The 4,604-nt window shown below is 35.3% G+C and overlaps 1 pseudogene; it reads left to right on the top strand.

Moving 5' to 3' along the window:
* The first annotated feature begins 396 nt into the window (after positions 1 to 396).
* Positions 397 to 3,586, top strand: LOC149545461 (uracil-DNA glycosylase, mitochondrial-like; annotated as a pseudogene).
* Positions 3,587 to 4,604: the final 1,018 nt, after the last annotated feature.

Below are 4,604 nucleotides of genomic sequence, written 5' to 3'. Positions count from 1 at the left end.
TTTCAGAATATGCTTTGTCAAGAGTGGGAGGTGTATGTGATGGTAATCCGTACATCAATACACATGATGACTTCTATGTTGAGAATGAAAATATAGGGCTAAGGTCTATTGTTGGTTCATGGTTTTCTTGTTTTCATGAGGATGAGATACGTGTTGATGGCTCATATGACAATTAAAGTAATAGTAACGAAATGGTTTACTCTAATGAGTTATTGGAAGGAGAAATTGATACAGATCAACATATTAAGAACATGCAATTTCATGATGATTCATGTGATTTAATATTTAATAATTTGTTGGAATGTGAAGAGAATGTAACATATGTTCAGTATAATTTATGGAGTGTTGATATTACAAATGAGAAGAATTCAAATTTTATATTTTCTTCATATCCAGATGCACAAGGTGAGTTGCCATCTAATTCATGTAACTCATTGAATGAAGTTGAATATGAGCACTTTATGTTTCTGGTAGATAGAATGCATGGATCAGTTAGTAGGGATGAGTTTCAATTTGATGTTGGCATTCATGAGCATGTTGGTTTTATCCTTCATAGTGAACAAGAGGTTGAATTTTTGTAGAGTTTTCATACAGACTATGAAAGTGATGATGATAGTTTTGTTTTATGTAATGAGCTGATTGTGAATGTTGATATGTTTGGTGTAGCAAATATAGATGAAAGTTTCAGCTTACCTCATGATGAAAGGAATGAAAATCAGGTTTATGATAGAGGTAAACATTTTTGTTGAAGTTCGATGGCCCAAGATCATCGCTTGTACATATTAGTGGTAGTTCTTTCCTATTTTCAATAAAGCTATTTGAGAGAAGTTTTTGAAGTTTTTGGGAGTGGTCTGCTTCCTCCAGAGATCTGAATCCTTGCCATACCCACAAGGGACATGCATCCCCAGATAGAGCCACTATTGGTCTAATTTTTCACAGAATAAAAAACTAGAATTGAGTCAAAATTGTAGCCTTGATTTTGAGAATTTTTGAGAAATTCATGCCCTATAAGAACTTTTAAATGCATTTATACTTGGCTATACCTTTGAGCCCCATGAGGTGTTTAACGCTTCTAGAAAATTTCATTCAGTATGTCTATGCATTTCATCAAGTTAAATTGACATTCCGAGCTATTCTATGAAGTTCCATTTTGAGCATTTGTGAAAATCTACATTTTCACCAAGTGTCAAATAGCGACAGGAGGTTATGTTTACAACTAAATATCTCACACCCAGTAAAGTTTCATAGCACACCACTTTGAGAGTGTTTAGTGTCCATAACTAAGAGTCTATGTTTCATACTTTGAGTCATTTTGAATCTATTTGACTACATTTCGAACCCCTCAAAATTGGTCATTTACTATTTTCATGTTGATGCACACTGCACACAATTCTGGGAAGCCCTATTTGACCTATAATAAATTTGACCTAGTTGACCAAAATGGTGAAATTCTTATTGCATTGCATTTTATGGGTTAGAGACTTGTTATGTTTCAAGTTTGAGCTTATGACGAATCTGTTTGATCAGTTTTGAAACATGATTCCAAATGCAATTTCTAGCTTTATATTGGTGTTAGCATTTGTAGATTTGTCAGTAGCCCTGTTCATGATGTCATAACTCAAAATTTGTGATAGGTGAGATTGAATAGATTCTAGCACTATGTTATTATCTGAAAATACTTTAAGTGTGCCAATTTTCACATCTTGATGAATCCATTTGTACACTTTTCTAGGTTCATTCCATTTCCAAAAATCGCTTTTCTACTATTGTTTTTAGTCATCAAATTCTGAGTAGCCCACTTTGACTGCTCAAAAATTGCACCCAATTATTCATCATGATCCCAAATTGAAAATTTATACTTTCCTCATGATAGTGAATAGATGCCCCAATTTTTATTTTCTAAAGTGTCAGTTTGCCTAGTTTTTGAAGCCAAATCCAAACCCAATTTATTGATTTCTCACATGTCTTCTTGTAGGCAGTTCTAAGAGGTCAACTTTTATGGTCAATATCTTTTGAGCTTGAATTTGTCATTAGACAAGATTTGATAGGGTGAAAGTGTGTAGAACAAAGAGTTAGTATGCTAGTTTTTAGAGATTGTTCACATGTTTGGGTCAGTATTTAAGGCCAGTCAAAGGACCTCCTGACATGAAATTCATAGTTTGCAAATAAGTGATAAAATGAGCTTTAATTGATGGTTCAATGATGAAACTTGATTTTAATCAGTTTGAAATGATTGGTAGATCAATCTGAGATGTTCAGTTGTTCAGAAATGAAATTGTTTTTAGCCACACCCACTTTGGGGCCTAACTAATTTTTGCCAGACTGATAAGATGAGGAATGAATTGCTTAATAATGAATTCTAAAGAGATGAGGGATTCTTGGTGGTGTAATGAATCTAATAAGTTCTTGATCAAAGGCTCATAGAGAAGTATGTTCAGGCTAGCACAGGTATTATTGAGGAAGTCCAAGAAGGCTTGCTTTTGGTTTAAGGATATAGGGCATCATGTAGTTAGAGAGTTCTTTAGCTGTGGCCAGATTATAATAACATTTTTGGGCAGGGCTTCAATCTTTGTAACTCATGTCAACCAAGGCAAGGTAAATAAAAGGTAGCATTATCATTGTTCAGTATAACAAGCATGAGCACTCCTATAGCTTTTAGTAAATTTACAAGAGAGAAAATGAGTGCAAATTCTAGTAAAATTATACATTTTCCTCTATACCTACTTTTGCTACTAGTTGTCTAAAGGACATAAATAAGAGGTATAATTTGAGACCACAAAAGAAAGGATCGAGCACCTAATGGCCAAACCTTTTGCAAAAGCATGTTCCATCTAGTTCAAACAACAGAGCACAAAATGATTCTAAGATTTTCTATGGAAATGATTTATATTATGTGCTCTTCAGGCTACATCAAACATTGTATGAGCAAATTATTTTAACAAAGACCAAATCCTCCATGCTTCACGCAATGATGAGTGAGGTGTCCAATCTTCTTCCTCTTCCACTTTTGGAGATAATGGTAGCCAAAAGTCAAAAGAAGCTACTACTAGTGCTCAACTACAATTGAATTTTGAGAAAATTATATGAATGTAAATGAACAAATCACTAGTGAGAGCCAAGCACACATGCAAGATTTATGAAGAGAGAGTTGCAGATGCTAAGGCAAAAGGAATGCCTTTTCCAAAGCTAGAAGATCTTATTGTTGAAGAGTCCTAGTTGGATGTAGTTTCAAGTGAATTTCAAAATCTGTGTATGCAAAATCTTTTAGAAGTTTTGACATAGGAATCTAGAGGAAGTATTCCTATTTATCCACCTCCTGCTCTTGTATTCAATGCCCTAAACTCATGTCCATTTGAGAAACTGAAGGTTGTCATTATTGGTCAAGATCCTTACCATGGTCCACGCAAAGCAATGGGGCTTTCCTTCTCTATTCCAAATGGTATCAAAATGCCTCCAAGCTTAGTAAATATATTTAAAGAGATCCAACCCTTCACATGGAAACTTGGAGAGATGGGCTATGCAAGGTGTTCTTTTGTTCAACACTGTGCTCATTGTGCAAGAACATCAAGCAAACCCACCCTTTTAAAAAAGAGGTCACACCAATAAAAAAGGCAGTGAACAATAGAGAAGCCACTAGCTAAAGTCATAAAGACCTTGTGGCAAGAAAGTAGCACATGCATAAGAAATGAAGGTGCCACGGTTTTAAGTAGAGTAGCTGGCAGCTAAGAAATAGAAGGCACCCTACATTATAGACAAAGAGGCATCTACAACAATTAATAAACCACACCATCGAAAAGGATGTAGCCACCAGTTAAATGTATTTTGAATCTTCCCATATAAAAATCCACGCATAATGAGGCAGTGGTGAAAGTTAAAAGGCAGAGTTTGCAAAAGACAACAATGAAAAGGGAATAAGAAAGGCCCATGACAAGGGAAAAGGGAAATCCACCCCTATTGTTCAAGTAATTAAAGGAATAGCCACAGGTTCAAAGGGGAACACCTAAGTGGAGGAGCTCCATGTTTTGATAGTAATTGCACTTTATTTAGCTCCATGTGAAGTGTAGAAGCCTTTGGACGGTATCCAAATGCTATTATTTCCCTGAAACATTATGAATCAATCCCTTTGCAAGTTGAAGCAAACAAGCAATTTTAGTTTAACTAAAAATCAGTCTTCAAAATGAGAGTTAGCAACTTAAAGAGGTGCAGATTTTTTGACATATAATGTCATGGGTTAATTGTAAAGAGGATTTTCCAAAGGCATACACTATGAGGAAGCGGCAACATAGAACAAGGCATGGTTTCTTTTTAAAGTCATTTATCCGAAATTCTTTGTGGGTGGGTCATTTATTAGTTTAAATACAATTCCTTACAATAAGCTTGGTGTCTTGCAGACAGAGGCTTTTGGAAGCCGCTTGATGCAAGGTGTGGCCTGATGATGACAATTGGAAGATGACATCAACATAATTTTGAACAAGGATGCATGCATGATGATGTGGCAAGATTAAAGACTGAGGAAGGAGATGGTGACATGTGGTGGATCATGTGGATATCACTATGTCACCAAGAAGAGTTGCTCACAGATTAATCAAAGTGACATAGCAATT

Source organism: Cupressus sempervirens, chromosome 7 (assembly GCF_028749045.1).
Source record: "Cupressus sempervirens isolate cs-2001-9-10 chromosome 7, ASM2874904v1, whole genome shotgun sequence".
In the NCBI taxonomy this organism is placed as follows: Eukaryota; Viridiplantae; Streptophyta; class Pinopsida; order Cupressales; family Cupressaceae; genus Cupressus; species Cupressus sempervirens.
Note: the sequence above shows the minus strand (reverse complement) of the source record. Positions and strands in the feature narration are given on the sequence as shown.